We start from the raw sequence: 17693 nt of genomic DNA on the forward strand, positions 1-17693 counted from the left end.
GTTGGCTTTATCTATGCAATACGTTCCAAATATGTGCACATTTCTTGATTTCCTCTACAAGTGTTAACTCAAGTCTAATTGGTTATTCTCTCTGCACTCTTCTCCACATGTTTTCTCCCTAGTGTACAGATTGATTTTTATAAATATAAATTAGATCATGTTACTTTTCAACAAGGGTGCACATGATCTTGCCCCTGCCTACCTTTACTCCATATTTGAAACCGTGCTCGCTTATACTCACTCCACTCTAACCCCATTGACCTTCTTGCTGTCCATCACACAGTCCAAATTGTTCCTGCTAACCTGTGGTGTTCTTCTGTCAAATCTGCTTGGCTTACTACTTATCATTCAGATCCCATTTTACAAATCTTAACTTCTCAAAGACTTTACTAATTTAAGTGGCATGTACCCAAACCAAAGGACATTGCCACATTGTTTTATTTTCTTCATTGCACTAATCATTATGTGAAACTTTCTTGTTTTTTTAATTTTTATTTAGAAAATTAATGAGATGACATTGATCAATAAGAATACTTAGGTTTCAGGTAAATATTTCTATAGCATTTGAACTGTTGAATGTGCTGTGTGCCCATCACGAAAGTCAAATTTCCTTATTTATACCTTACATCACGTGCTTACTTTCTGGCTCCAACTTCCAAAATGACAATTTCATGAGAGCACAGACTATGCTACATTTGTGTCATAGCTCCTTCTCCGTAAAATCTAGGTATAAATGTACCACTAACTCTACAATAACAAGGGGAAAAGATATGTGTGTGTTAGAGCATGTGTATAACACTGAAGAAATAGAGGAATATGCCATGTTCCTAAATTAAAAGATTTAATATTTTTAATTAAATATATTAATTTTTTGCTAAATAAACTATAAATTCAAAGTAATAGTCATCAAAACTGTAGTGGCATTTTTTTTTTTTATAGAGGCAGAGATAGACAGGGACAGACAGACAGGAACGGAGAGAGATGAGAAGCATCAATCATCAGTTTCTCGTTGCGACTTCTTAGTTGTTCATTGATTGCTTTCTCACATGTGCCTTGACCGCGGGCCTTCAGCAGACCGAGTAACCCCCTGCTGGAGCCAACGACCTTGTGTCTAAGCTGGTGAGCTCTTTGCTCAAGCCAGATGAGACCGCGCTCAAGCTGGCGACCTCGGGGTCTCGAACCTGGGTCCTTCCGCATCCCAGTCCGAAACTCTATCCACTGTGCAACCACCTGGTCAGGCTGTAGTGGCATTTTAAAAAGTAGACTTCACAAGCTGAGAGGCAGAAAGCATATGGACTATCAAGCAAATTATGAAATAAAAGAAAATAAAAGTTCTTTCCTACCCGCTAAAGCTACAGTAATTGAAAGAGTGCAAAACAAGATCTTAATTGACAAACATGCCAATAAACATGCTGCTTATGGCAACTGCATATTCTTTCTCTAATGCTAGGTAGGCAGTGTTTGTTTCAGAACACTGATCTTTTCTTCATTTTCTTCTATACTTCTGGGTAAAATATCTATTTGTAACTTATTTTTTTAATATTTATCCTATATACTCTAAATTCCCTAACATAATCCCAAGTTATCTATCTATCTCTTAAAATTAGACCCACTTTTAAATGTGTCATTTTTTGAGGACACTGACTTACATACCTGAGCATCTCTTGAGCACCGCAGAGAAGATTCATCCTTCCTAGCAATCATTGTTGACAGAAGAGTGGTTGTTTTTGGCTTAAAATCAAATTAGCTTTGATTGTAGCTTCAAATAGAATTTTAATTATTTCAAATATATAGAATGTTCAATATGCTGGGCATTTTTTAAATTAATTTTATTAAGACAGTTGTCTTCCCACTAATGCTTTTTATTATTGAAATACATTTAACATATAACATTGTATAAATACAAGGTGCACTATGTTAATTTGACTAATTGATTATTGCAGTATGATTGCCTTGTGGTGATAGTGATTGCCACTATGACGCCACATAATTATAATTTCTTTTTCATGTTTGGGATAGTTAAGATCTGTTCTCTCAACAAGTTTGATGATTATAATACAGTATTGTCTATATTCACTATAATGTGCATTATATTTCTAGGACTTTTTTACTACTAGTTGCAAATTTATACCCTTAAGCAACATCTCTCCTATTCTCCTACTCCCAAGTCCTTGTAACCACCATTTGACCCTCTAGTTCTTAATGTTGGCTTTTTTTAGATTCCATGTATAAGTTATATCATACAGTATTTGTCTTTATCAGTCTGCCTTATCAAAATTAACAGAATGTTTTTTAACTTATTTTTTATTTAGACAATTACATTTAATTTAACTTAATTTTTCTAAAGTATTTTTCTGAAGTGAGAAACAGGGAGGCAGAGAGGCAGAGAGACAGACTCCTGTGTGCTCCTGATTGGGTTTCACTCAGAAATCCAACTAGGGGGCTATGCTCTGCCCATCTGGAACATTGCTCCATTGCAACTGGAGCCATTCTAGTACCTGAGGTGGATGCCATGGAGCCATCCTCAGCGCCCAGGCCAACTTGCTCCAATGGAGCCTTGGCTGTGGGTGGGCAAGAGATAGATAGAAGGGAAAGGGGGAAGGGTGCAGAAGCAGATGGGCACTTCTCCTGTGTGCCCTGACCGGGAATAGAACTAGGAACATCCACACACTGGGTCGACGCTCTACCACTGAGCCAACAGGCCAGAGCCAATTTAACTTATTTTTTAATGAAGCCACATTTTCTTTACTTAATCTTTGTAGAGTAAATCCACTCCTTCCAGAGTAATGCTTTCCTTTAGTTATTTCTGGGAGCTGAATCCCCTTGTTCAACTCTCTTTATAGTAGTTAATTTTCTTTCTTACTCCTCAGACTAGACACTTTAAAGCCATATTTTCTCATAGAAATGTAATGCAAGTCATATGTATAATTTAAAGTTTTCTACTAGACACATAAAAAATATAAAATGAAATATGTGAAATTTTAATATTATTTTACCCATATATAACATTTATAAGTTATTATATATTACAAATATAATTTCCACATGGACAAGTACAAAAATATTTATAAAATATTTTACATTCTGGCCCTGGCCGGTTGGCTCAGCAGTAGAGCGTCGGCCTGGCATGCAGGGGACCCGGGTTCGATTCCCCGCCAGGGCACATAGGAGAAGTGCCCATTTGCTTCTCCACCCCCCCTTCCTCTCTGTCTCTCTCTTCCCCTCCCGCAGCCAAGGCTCCATTGGAGCAAAGATGGCCCGGGTGCTGGGGATGGCTCCTTGGCCTCTGCCCCAGGTGCTAGAGTGGCTCTGGTCACGGCAGAGCGATGCCCGGAGGGGCAGAGCATCGCCCCCTGGTGGGCAGAGTGTCGCCCTTGGTGGGCGTGCCGGGAGAATCCCAGTCGGGCGCATGCGGGAGTCTGACTGTCTCTCGCCGTTTCCAGCTTCAGAAAAATACAAAAAAAATATATATTTTTTTTACATTCTTTTTTTTCCTTAAATTCACACATGACTAGTGACTACCATTTTGGATAGAACAGTTTCAGAGATTACAAGTTTAAGAGAAGGGGGATAAAAAGAGAAAAAGAAGAAAGAAGAGAGAGAAAATTAACACATTATAACTTGAGAGGAATGGGTCTATCTATAGGAAGTATATAATTATATTTTTCAAGACCTTTGTGGTGTCCACATAAGATTTTTTTTTAAGATTTTATTTATTGATTTCTAGAGAGAGAAGAGAGAGTTGGAGGGAGATATAGAGGAGTGGGAAGCATCAACTCATAGTAGTTGCTTCTCCGATGTGCCGTGACCAGGTAAACTCCTACTTTCAACCAGTGCCTTCAGCATTCCAGGTCAACGCTTTATCCACTGTACCTCAACAGGTTGGTTATGATTTTTCTAACTACATCGTTTGATTTTTGTTTAATACAAATGATAGGTGGGCCAAGAACTCTATGTTTTCACCTCTTGAAAAATCATGTTGTCAGCAGATTCCCATACCAAAGACCTTTGGTATAGAACCTTGGAAATCATTCCCTTATTCATTACTGATCTATGGAAGATTTCAATATCACATGAACTGTTCCCATCATAGTTTGACAACAGTGTTCAATCAAAGTTCACCTTCCTTAGCTACATAATGACTGCTCTGCCATTTTAGTCATTTTTTTATATTTTATTAATTCATTTTTAGAGAGAGAGGAGAAAGAAAGAGAGAGAGAGGAGAGGGGGAGGAGCAGGAGGCATCAACTTCCATACGTGCCTTGACCAAGGAAGCCCATGGTTTTGAACCAGCAACCTCAGCATTCCAGGTCGACGCCTTATCCACTGCACCACTGCAGGTCAGGCCTTAAAGTCATTTTTATACTCATAATCATTGAAAATGGCTTCATCTACTATTTAACAGGAAATTAGTTCCTCAATTTTGTGAGTCCTACAGCAAAACTCCGCTTACTCTGAGAATTAGCCATTTCATGAAAGTCTGTTTTATTATTTGAAATTGTAGGCAGACATGCACACTCTTCTTCAGAAATCAGAATCTTAATGAATAAAGTGGAGAAATTTTTATCACGTACCTCTCATGATTCTAAGTTACACTCAAAGTTTCAGATTGGGCACAATGCTATTCAAAAGGGAAAAGGCTAAGAAGCAAGTAATTCATACATTAAAGATATTTTTCCAGGTTCTTGCATATTCTGAGGATCAACCATCTCAAGAATGTCTGTTGTATAATTTCTAACTGTGGGCAGATATACACACCCTACTCCAGAAATCCTGAAATCAGAATTACAATGAATAGAGTAGATAAAAATGCATTTTAAACAAGTACCTCAGGTTGATTCTGAGATACACTAGAGCAATCAGATGGGGCACACTGCCACTCAGAATGAAAATAATGTTTTGAGACAAAAAATTCAGCCATTAAAAGTATTTTTCCAGGTAGAGGTTGTGTCTCTGCTTTTAAGATAAAATCCTGCTTCTTTTTAAGTCTCTTGGCTTGGTCTATGTCTCTATTTGGTTCCTTTTTGGTTTCTGAAATTTTTATGAGTCATTTGCTTTAGCCCATAATGCCTAAGGTTTGATAAGTGACCTTTTGACAGATACACCTAAAACAAGGGCAAAAACAGAGATTTATATGAAAGGGCAATTTGCCAGTAGATATTGTGCAGCAATGTCCTGCTCAGCTACTTAAGGTTGAGGGGATCATGTTTGAGGTTTTCAACCCTTAGACAATTTGATTTTCTAACCAGTAAACCTTGTATGGAGAACAACCTAACAACTGGTTTGATTATACTTTTCTCCAAAGACAAGTTTACTAAATTTATTCACATTAACTTTGGCTTTCACACTTCCATTGGTCAGGCCTTGTGGGCACAAACATTGTTTTGATAATGTTAACTTTTTTCCCTCATTCTTATTACCACATATCTTTGCAAACTGACTATATTTCCTTCTAGTTTCATGCTGAATACTTTTCCTATTTTTTTTGTTACTTGGTTTTAGATAAAGACCAAAGTTATACCTATACAATCTGCAAGAAAAGAAAGGTTTCTTTTTTTCTCTAGATAATAGTATTTGGGTTTATTTATGCTTTTAAAAATATAATCAGGAACTCATTACTAAACAAGTTTATTTAACCACCCAATTTGTTTTTTTCTTAAGTGAGAAGTGGGGAGGCAGAGAGACAGACTCCTGCATGCGCCCGAACGGGTCCACGGGGCAAGCATACTAAGGGACGATGCTCTATCTAAGGCATTGCTCTGTTGCAACCAGAGCCATTCTAGCGCCTGAGGTGAGGCCATGGAGCCATCGTCAGTGCCCAGGCCCAACATGCTCCAATGCAGCTTTTCCTACAGGAGGGGAAGAGAGAGATAAAGAGAAGAAACTGGGAAGGGTGGAGAAGCAGATGGTCACTGATGCTCTACCACTAAGCCAACTGGCCAGGGCAATCACTCAATGTTTAAATGGTGCTTGTCACTGAAAGGGTTAGAAAAATCAAGCACCAAACTTTATTTATTTATTTTTATTATTAAGCATGCAACAAATTGCTTTCATATCTGAGTTTATTCTGGGCAACAGAGTTTCAGCATTTGTCCATCTGCAAACCATTACTTAATCACTGTAAAGCCAGTAGCCGCGGCCACCATCTCAGCCACTTGGCCCATGCAGGTTCTCATTAGATTCGGACAGTCAGCAAAGAAACAATGGAGCCAAGAACTGGTGGGCCATTACCTTTAATCCTAGCTTGCACTTGGCGGGCAAGGTAAAAACATACTGGGCTCCAAAATCTACTCATTCAGTGCTCACAAAGCTACTGACTTATCTGAGTTTTCTAGAATCAAAGGTTTCTAGCTCACCAGATTTATTTACCTCGGTTTCCCATCTCCTTCCTTGTCACAAACTGCACTAACTGGCTTCTCTTTCAGCACTCTGCCATCTTGACTGCTTCTTCTCTCCTCCACATAGCCTTACTCTGCTCTCCTCTAGCATGGGCTCCTCCTAGAACGTAATCACTCTTCTCTAATGCTAATCTCAGGAACCGAGAGAGAGCAAGCTCCCAGTCTGCCCCACTTTATAGTGTAGACTCAAAACCTTTAATCCAATATACAAACAAGGAAGTCTCTGATACAAAGTCACTTATCTGAGGCATAATGGAATTCCTCATGAGAGTGCACCACCCTACATCAAAAAGAGTAGGAAAGGCTTGGTCTTTTTTTTTTTTTTAATTATTATTTATTTATTCATTTTAGAGGAGAGAGAGACAGACAGACAGACAGAAGGGGGGGAGGAGCAGGAAGCTTCAACTCCCATATGTGCCTTGACCGTACAAGCCCAGGGTTTTGAACCGGCGACCTCAGCATTTCCAGGTCAACGCTTTATCCACTGCGCCACCACAGGTCAGGCCGAAAGGCTTGGTCTTAAAACTAAGTCTTGGCTATAAAGCCCCTGCCTGCTTACAGCCTATCCCCCACAGTCCCCTACACCTAATGCAAACTATAAGCGAGCAAACATATATATCATATTTACAAACTTATTTGACCAACAATCAAATTCCTCTGATGTCAGCGGTCTATTGTCAAAAGCACTGGCCATGATTCGACAACATTTTCTAGTGTCTATGGTATATTAATTCAATTCTACAGAGCTTTATTACTTCCCTTCTAGTATGCTCTACTGACTTGGTCCCAACTCAACCATAACAAATAAAGTATTTTTATATTTCCATCCTATTCTTCCCCATAAGGATTGACTTTCAAATTCATCAGAGAGTGATAGCCATTATTAAGCAGGTACCTGAGATGAATGGATATTCTAAAAGAATGCCAGACTATCACTTTTCTTGTTTTATATACTAGGCTGTTAATATTGTATCTTTATGTCAACTTTGACCTCCCAACAATCTCATTCAGCATTTGTTTTACACAGAATCATAGTAAACTCAAATTCCCGGGTCTTTGCAAAGTGAACTTTTATTACGCCAGTATTTTTTAAAAGTGTGCTAGAAAACTCATTTGTGAACAAATTTACTTTATATTTAAAACTTAGGGAAAGTATAGACACTCACTCAATGAGATATTATTAACAGAGAAGAATCTAATCTCAACCTTTTGCGCTCATCCCTTCAAGGCAGGAATACCCTTTTCTTTTGCTCCTCAGGTTGAATTTACTGTTAAGAAAAGCCTAGCGTGCGGAGGACCCGGGTTCAATCCCCGGCCAGGGCACACAGGAGAAGCGCCCATTTGCTTCTCCAACCCTCCGCTGCGCCTTCCTCTCTGTCTCTCTCTTCCCCTCCCGCAGCCAAGGCTCCATTGGAGCAAAGATGGCCCGGGCGCTGGGGATGGCTCTGTGGCCTCTGCCTCAGGCGCTAGAGTGGCTCTGGTAGCAACATGGCGACGCCCAGGATGGGCAGAGCATCGCCCCCTGGTGGGCAGAGCGTCGCCCCCTGGTGGGCGTGCCGGGTGGATCCCAGTCGGGCGCATTCGGGAGTCTGTCTGACTGTCTCTCCCTGTTTCCAGCCTCAGAAAAATGCAAAAAAAAAAAAGAAAAGTAGAAAAGAGATAAAAGGAGGATACAAAGAGGAGTGGGTAAGGAAGGTAATGCACAGATGGAAATAAGTATTAGATCAATTGGAGAGTAGACAATTTTGTTTATTTTATCTTCAAAAATTGTTTCCTGAATTTATAATGTGTATATGAATACATGTATATGTATGTATGTGCATATATATTTGTATAGGTATGCATATATGTACATACTATTCCTAAGTATAAAATACTTCTTATTCATATATTGTATTTTATATGCTTAATATATTTTTAATAAAGTTATTCATTCATGTTTTTAATTATTTTATTATATTTATCATTTTCTGATCATATTGTATTTGATTTACTTCATTTAACTGCCTTAATTTATCTGAAACATGAGAAATATTTATGAATGAAATAAGACATACAAGTAAATAAAATTTAAAAAATGAACCACAATGTGACTATAAAGTTGGGACTTTAAGCTCAAACTCTTCAAACCACAAACTGTTCATTAGTCAGAAAACAGTGTCACTTAAACAACTTATCTTAGGTTCCTCATTCTCCTCCCCATTTTTTTCTTTTTTCTAATAATAATGCCCCATCACTGGGTTCCTAATTACACAGTGTTCCAGTCTTCCATATAGCCATCTTATTATAATTTACCTTTCTCTGTATGGCTTGACATTTCAATTCACTAAATATTAAGAAGGAATCTGTTGTGAAACTACCTTGAATGCAACAATTCATAATACAAAGCAACTTACTGATCCCTGGATAATTCCATTTCAGATTTATTTTCCCTTTGAGATATCCTTGAGCTCTCTACCTCTATGTTAACTGGATTTGTTCTGTCATATACTATATGTTCCTGCCCTGAGCACTTGTAGCAGATTCTGTCATCTCACTTACACATACTTGATTTTTATTACAATTTGATTTACTTGCCTGTTTCACTCAATAGACTGTGAACTTTTTAAAAGGAGAAAGAACAGTTCACTTATTATTGCATGTATAAATAGCACTTAACCCAATAATGAAGATGGAGAACTTCAGAAGAATTTATCACCTAACACGGAAGAAGACATTGACAAACTGTTATGGTTTTCCCAAACACTCTCCACTCTTATCAGTACTGCACAGTCATCCATCTAAGTGATAAATTTTTTAAGTGTAGTCCAGAAAGAAAACTCAGAGACTGATTCTGATAGTAAGGTGATAAACTGACCTTAGGTGCTCAAACTAGTTTCTTGTATGAGACCATTTTTACTGTCCCTGCAAAATTGGAAGGTTTCTCACTCAAAATGATCAAAGACTATTTATTCATTGTTTAATCCATGCATGTTATATATTGATCCTTCAAGAAAGGAAAAGATGATGAAGCAAGCATAAGGACTAAAATACACAGGGTAATTCTGAGTTTAACAACTATATTTTAAATATTGGAACCATAAAAAACAATATTGGAACCATAAGCAAGGAGAAAAGAGAAATATAAAACGATTATCCAAAGACTTGCAGTGTAAGGTTCCTGCGGCTGGGTCCGTGGCCATATGTATGCCCAGCTACAGGCACTGCAGGAGCGCTGGTGCGGGTGCTGCAGGCAGAGCCAAGCACCAATTCCCTGACGAAGATGAGGCGCATGCGCTCCTGCTCTGCGAACCCGCGGGGCCTGTACACGTGGCCGGGCTGCGCGGCGGCCCTAGGGGGCCTAGGTGCACATCTCCCATGAGCCGGCCCAGCTGCTTTGCCACCCCGTAGTTGACCTACGGAGCCTGGGCCTCCGCCTGCGCACCCACTTTCCGACCCTGGAGGCATGCATCATGCTCCAGATGTACGGCCGCCGCCCTACACCAGGATATGGCTGGGCGAGCGCAAGATCTGCGCTTTTGGAGTCCGCTGTGAACTGGACGTCACGTCCCACGGCCAGGCTCTGAACTCTTCTACACACCTCTTGTGGTTTGAGCGCATTGTGCCCTGTGGCCTGGTTGAGACAGGCGTCACCTCCCTGAGTAAGGAGCTCCCGAGGCACGTCACTGTGGATGAAGTAATACCACATTTCCTTGAGTCCTAAAGGAGACCTATAAGTGCACCTTGATCTCAGATGAAAGTTCCAACCAAAAGGCGTTCATGTTATCACAGCTGAGAGGTCCCATCTGGAAAGCACCAAGCCTGACTTGGAGTAACGAAACCCGGATTCTAGATTTAGCCCTGTCACTCATTCACCATGAGACTATGGGAAAATCAAGAGCTCTTGTTTTCATATGTATGTAACCTGGTTTATCTGTATCTTCCCCACCTACCTCAGATACAGAAGTGAAAACATGAGAAGCACTACACATGCTATTTAAGTATATGCTTTAGCCCTACTAGTGATACCATTTCCATTTCTTAGAGTGTCATTTCTCCATTATTTCATTTCTCAGTACTCTATTCAGTTGGCCAATACTGGGCTTCCAGTTCCTTTTATTGTGTAGGAATCATGTCTCTGTATATCCCAGGTTAAGGTGATGTGATGTGGTTCTTTCTGCAATAAAAGAAGAAAAAAAGAAGAATTGGAGAGCCTATGAGATTCTACAGCTAGCCACCCATTTGTCAGTTGTGTGTCTTAGGCCATGTTACTCAACCTGTCTTCAGTAGAATAGGAATAATAATAGTAACCATGTCCTAGGGTCATTGTGATGACTAATGAGTAAGTACACGTAAAATGTTTAGAATAGAACAGTGCCTGGCTCACCAAACCATAAGTATTAGCTATCATTTCTCCTCCTCCTTGTCCTCCTCCTCTTTCTTTTCCTGCTTCTCCTATTCCTATTGATTTTGTTCTTCTTCATCTTCAAAAGAGCAGCCTTCTGATCTTTTTTTTATTTTGTAAGGGTTAAGTCTTAAAATTGACATCAGGTGAACATACTCTCCTCTGTTCAGCCTTCACAATGAAGTTTGTTCTCTTCTTTCCCAACAGAAGTATCTATGCCTGACAAGAAACCAGGGAACACAGTTCTCTTTTTCTCTTGGTATTTATTCTTGATATCTTTGTGATATGAATATTTGAGAGATCAGGTCACAGAAGGTGACACAGGAACCAAATTACAGTTATAAGCAATGTCAGACTAATTCAGTAGATATAAGGCTGGATAAAGCAGAAAGGAAAGGAAATGATTTGATTAAACATTAGGAGACCTGTGTGAAAGCCCTAGCTCTGACCTGAACTTTCTGTGTAAAATAGGGCTCTCACTGCATATTTCTATACAGGTTTATCTAAAACAGGAATAGTAGATCTGAGGACCCAGATCGTTTAAATTGTAATTATTTCCAAAGATTCTCCTAAGCCTGGGTCCCATTGTCCATGGAAGTCAGAATCTGCTGAAGGGTATTAGACAATTCATATGTCGGTGAAGTAGATTCTAAGATGGGCATCACTAGAGTATGGATCTACATTTGACCCTTCACTGGCACTTAGGAAAACTAACCTTGCCCTCCTTTGTACTCCACTGTTTTTTAAAATATATATATTTATTGATGTACGTTATTATATGACAATTATGATGATCTTGGTTAATTACATTTTCCCCCAATTGTTCTCTTATCAGTCTTTGTATTTACAGTCTCTAATGTAGTACCTATTATATAGTAAGTGGTAAGTATGTTTCTTGAGCAAATGGGTGAATACATAAATAAAAATGAGCTCTTTCTCTGATACTTTTCAATCTTATTCATTTGTCCATAGTAGTCTTAATCATAATTATGATATAGCTATCTATCACTCTTTTTTTAATTTTTAATAAATTTTTATTAATGTTAATAGGGTGACATCAATAAATTAGGGTACATATATTTAAGGAAAACATGTCCATGTTATCTTGTCATTCAATTATGTTGCATACCCATCGCCCAGAGTCAGATTGTCCTCCGTCACCCTCTATCTAGTTTTCTTTGTGCCCTTCCCCCTCCCCTTCCCCTCTCCCTCCTTCCTTCCTGCGTCCTCCCTCCCCCCACCCCTGGTAACCACCACACTCTTGTCCATGTCTCTTGGTCTCGTTTTTATGTCCCACCAATGTATGGAATCATGTAGTTCCTGTTTTTTTCTGATTTACTTATGTCACTCCGAGTAATGTTATCAAGATCCCACCATTTTGCTGTAAATGATCCGATGTCATCATTTCTTATGGCTGAGTAGTATTCCATAGTGTATATGTACCACATCTTCTTTATCCAGTCTGTCTATCACTCTTGATAGACTATATAAGGGCAGAAGGTTAGTGCCTCAATTTTTTGAGTCCACAATATATATATTAATATCTTAATGTGTGCCTAATATATGCTTAAGAAATAATCATATCAGACATTTCAGTTGTTCTTCCTTCCTAGGAGTTCTGTCTTGTTTTCCTTTCTGTTTGTTTGCTTTGTTTTGTAAGATATTGTGTTCCACTGTTTCTTCTCCCATCTCTATTTTCCCGCTACCAAATTTTTACATATGTACCTTGAAACATTGATTTTCTCATATTGCTTGGACCACACGTTTTCCCATAGTGCTTTTATAGACATTTTAGGTTTTTACTGCTATTCTTGTAATTCTCAAATTCTTACCTCTAGCCCAGGCTATTTTCAGGAACTTCATGCAAAGTAAACATTTTCCTACTATATATCAGCACAAGGCTATTCAGAGGCATTTCTAAACAGAATATGTTCAACATTGAAAACTTTGCCCCAACCTTACTGCCCACTTTAAACTTGAAATTTTATCTAAAATCACTAATGGCATAAACATCTATTCCAAAATAGGTGTCATACTAAACCTTTTCCTCACACTCCATAACCAATTAATATATAAGACCTACTGTTAATGCTAAACATTTAAAATAATTCCATATCCTTTTTCCACCATTATTGCTGAATTCCCATCTTAAATCATCATCATTTCTCCTTATATTATTCTAACAACATATTCAATTATTTTAAGAGAAAAGAAAACAATCACTCAAGAAGAATACATTGAAAAAAATACTAACGCCAATACCTTTTCTGTGAAGTCATGAGCTCCTTGATGTCAGTGACATTGACAAATTCTTTTTAAATTCGCAGCACTCAGCATAGACTCTAGCACTTATTATTCATATCTATAAATGCTTATTTAATGAGTGATTAATGTACCACTTATCACCCTGTTTTAATTGTATAACCACACCCACTTTTTTCTTCAACCCACTTACTTATTTTTGATGACTTCAGCAAATGACATGCAATATTATTTCCCAATGCTGTTTCTCTCATCACTTTATAAATTCTAACAACTATATGCAAAAGCAATAAATTTCAGTTTCTCAGTTATTTGACCTACTTGACACTAAATACTTTTTTTCCATTCTACTTCAGCCACCCTCTCACAAGTTCATATCCTAGATATTGTTATGACAAATAACTGTGCCAATTTTACAATTTTAATTCCAAATACCAAATCTTTGAAATTCCTGCAGACTCATATTTGCTCTTTATCATTCAAAACCTATTAATTTATTATTAACTTTATTCACTCTACTTCCAAAATATAGACTGAATTTAAATATTTCTCACTAAAAAACTGGGCGATGGGCATAGGAGATGAAAGAGGATTGAACAAGTGTTGGAGAGGCTGTGGGGAAAACGGAACCTTCATTCACTGTTGGTAGGAATGTAACATAGTACAACTATTATGGAAGAAAGTATGGTGGTTCCTCAAAAAATTAAGAGTAGAATTACCATATGACACAGCAATTCCTCTACTGGGTATCTACTCCCAAAACTCAAAAACATTGGTACATAAAGATACATGCACCCCCATGTTCATCGCAGCATTGTTCACAGTGGCCAAGACATGGAAACAACTAAAAAGTCCTTCAATAGATGATTGGATAAATAAGATGTGGTACATATATACTATGGAATGCTTCTCAGCCACAAGAAATGATGACGAAGGATCATTTATGACAACATAGATGGACCTTGATAACATTATACTGAGTGAAATAAGTAAATCAGTAAAAACTAAGAATTGTATAATTCTATACATAGGTGGGACACAAAATTGAGACTCATGGACATGGATAAGAGTGTGGTGGTTACCAGGGGAGGGGAAGGGAGGAGAGGGAGAAGGTGGGGAAGAAGCATAAAGAAAACCAAATAAAAGGTGACGGAGGAAAATTTGATGTTGGGTGATGGGTTTACAACATAATGAAATATTAAAATAATCTGGAGATGTTTTCTCTGAATCTATGTACTCTAATTGATCAATGTCACCCCATTAAATTAATTTTCTAAATAAAATTTTTTTAAAAATAAAGAGAATTGAAGAATAGAGTTGTGTTGTTGACATGGATGAGTCCTGAAATCAGACTGTTTGGTTTTGTTTTTGATTTTTAAAAAATATATAAAATTTTATTTATTTATTTATTTATTTATTTATTTATTTATTTTTGACAGAGAAAGAGTGAGAGAGAGAGAGAGATACAGACAGACAGACAGGAAGGGAGAGAGATGAGAAACATTAATTCTTTGTTGCAGCACTTTAGTTGTTCATTGATTGCTTTCTCATATGTGCCTTCACCGGGGGGGAGGGGCTACAGCAGACCAAATGACCCCTTGCTCAAGCCAGTGACCTTGGGCTTAAGCCAGTGAGTGACCTTGGGCTTCAAGCCAACAACCTTTGGACTCAATCCTGCGACCATGGAGTCATGTCTATGATCCCATGCTCAAGCCAGCCATCTCACACTTAAGTTGGTGAACCTGTACTCAAGCCTATACAACCTCGGGGTTGCAACCCTGGGTCTTTCACATCCCAATCCAATGCTATATCCACTGCACCACCTCCTGGTCAGGCCGCACTGTTTGATTTTAAGTTCAATTTCTCTATTTCCTAGTTGTGTGACCTCAGGTATGTTAGTTTACCTTCCTTCATTGTATGTATATAAACTTTATTATATGTATAATATAATAATAATGATACAAAATTAATAGAATTCATAGAATTATGTAAAGGATGACCTAAGTTACTGTATGTGAAACACTTAGAATAGTTCTGGCACATACCAAACTTTCAAAAAAAATTAGCTATTATCATGATGATGCTATTGGCACCAAACACACTGGTCCCTTAGTATCTTAGAAAACTTGATTATTAATTATAGGACAATCATGCAAGCTAGAAAGGAAGGAAAATAAGAACAAATATTTTTTTAAATATCAATTTATGATGATGGAAGATTTGACTTTGGATGATGGGCACACAATGAAATTTATGGATGATGTATCATAGAATTGTATAGTTGAAACTTATGTCTTAATTACCAATGTTGCCCCCAATACATTTAATTAAAAATAAATATAATAATATCTACCACACCAGGGCCAAGGAGGTCTGGAGAGCACAAGCAAATTGCATGAGTAGGTGATAGACTCCTGAAAGACCTCTTTTGCTTCTTTTGACCATGCCTATGGCTTCATGGAGAATTTTTTTTTTTCATGTGCCCAACTGGGATCCACCTGGCATGCCTACCGGAGGGTGATGCTCTGCCCACCTGACAAAAATTTAGACAATTCAGGACTCTCTCCACTCTGGAGCTGATCCGAGTGTATTGTATCTTCTGCACCTTCTCAATCTTTCCCACCTTTAGTTCATTCAGTGTGCTGATCTTTCAGGCTTGCCAGTGAGCCCAGCTGGTGTTTCTTTGCTGCAGTATAGTTATTCAATTTGTTGAAATTTCAAGGGGAAAAAAATCAAGGGTATTTCTCATGCCATCATTACTCTGATATTATCAGGAGCATGAATCTGATTCTCTTATCTTTATCTTTTGTGAATTTACTGTAGGTTTTTGCTCTGTGGTTGCCACAAGAGATATATATAACAACAGTTTATTTTAAGCTAATAACAACTTTGTCCACAAAAACTTTACTGTTATACCCTCTGCACATTTTATGTTTTTGATATCACAATATACATCTTTTTATATTGTGAATTCATTAATAACTTATTTTAGCTCTATTTATTTTAATGCTTTTGTTCTTTAACCTTTATACTAAAACTAACATACCACCATATTACAATATAAAAGTTTTCTGAATTTAACTGTATATTTACCTTTACCAGTATTTCATATTTTCATGTTACTAATTTACTGTTCTTTCCTTTCAACCTGAAGATTTATTTTAGCATTTCTGATAAGACAGGTTAAATGGATACATTAGCTATTGTTTGTCTGGAAAAGTATGTCTCCTTCATTCCTTCATTCATGAAGGATAATTTTGGTGGGTCAAGTTTCCTTAAGTGCAGGGTTTTGGTTTGTTTTGTTTTTTTAGTACAGTAATACCTTGGTTTTTGTTGACTTTGGTTATCATTGGTTTTGATTTTTGATTTTTTCCGCTAAAAATTTGTCTTGGTTTTTGTTGGTTGCCTCAGGTTTTGTCAGCATGCCCACGTGAACTCGCTGCTAATTTTGCAAAAACAAAAGGCGACTCATGTGTTCCCCTGTTCAGTGTGGTGTTGTTTCTCATTGTGTGAGCATCACCCCGTGCATCTAGCCAAACAATTCCATTGCATTCCAGTGTTTTTGTGCTTTTTAAAATTGATTGTGAGTGCTAATACTACAATTACATGTAAGTGATTACTGCGTATATAGTATCTGCACCTCTCTCTCCCTTCCTTGCCGTCTTCCATTTGCCAAGAAGAGTCTTCAGAAAGGTAAATGCCATGTTAAATGTTCATTTATTCTTTACATTAGTCTTTTATATTTATTTTATACTAATTTCTTATTGTTTTTAGTATTAGACACTACATTTATTCTCTATAAAATGTGTTTTTGGTATATATTTTGCAGTGTCTAGAACAAATTAATTGGATTTACATTGATTCATACGGAAATAATTGCCTCGGTTTTCAATAGTTTTAGATTTCGCTAATTGTTTTCAGATGGATTATCAATGAAAACCAAGGTATCACTGTGCTTTTAACATATTATCTCATTCTCTCCTGCCTTTTATTTTTCTGAGAAATGCATTGATAGCCTTATGGAAGTTTCCTTATATGCGAGGAAGTTTTTTCTTTTGCTGCTTTACAATTCTCTCTTTGTCTTTAATTTTAGACAATTTTATTATAACATGCATTGGAGAAGATATTTTGGAGTTGAAACTTTTGGGGATAATAAGTGTCATGAGTTTGGATATGTAAAGTTCTCATACTTGGAAGTTCTTAGGTATTATTGCTTTAAAGAAGGTTTCTGCTTCTTTCTTCTTCTCTTCCATTTCTAGGCTTCCAATAATGCATAGATTGTTTCTTTAGTGGTATCCCATAATTCATGAAGGCTTCCTTCACTCTTTTTCTTTGTTTATTTTTCCTTCATTTTTCTTTGACTAAATTACTCCAAATGATCTCTTTTTTAAATTCAGACTATTTTTCTGATTGATAAAGTTGGCTGTTGGTGCTCTCTATTGCATTTTTTTTTCATTCATTGAATTCCTCAGCTTCAGAATTTCTATTTAGTTCTTGTTATAATTTCTGTATCTCTGTTAAACTTTTTATTTTATTCATGTATAGTTTTGCTGATTACATTGAATTTTCATTCTGTGTTATCTTCTAGTTTACTAAGCTTCTTAAAACTATTTTGACTTCCTTATTAGGCAAATTGCAGATCTTTATTT

The 17693-nt window shown here is 37.4% G+C and overlaps 1 protein-coding gene and 1 pseudogene across 1 annotated transcript in view; both read left to right on the forward strand.

Moving 5' to 3' along the window:
- The window catches only part of LOC136318485 (olfactory receptor 2AG1-like), a 68619-nt gene that overhangs the window by 14157 nt on the left and 36769 nt on the right, over nt 1–17693 (forward strand). The window lies entirely within an intron of this gene.
- Nucleotides 3798–10301, forward strand: LOC136319642 (octanoyl-[acyl-carrier-protein]:protein N-octanoyltransferase LIPT2, mitochondrial-like; annotated as a pseudogene).

Source organism: Saccopteryx bilineata, chromosome 1 (assembly GCF_036850765.1).
Source record: "Saccopteryx bilineata isolate mSacBil1 chromosome 1, mSacBil1_pri_phased_curated, whole genome shotgun sequence".
In the NCBI taxonomy this organism is placed as follows: Eukaryota; Metazoa; Chordata; class Mammalia; order Chiroptera; family Emballonuridae; genus Saccopteryx; species Saccopteryx bilineata.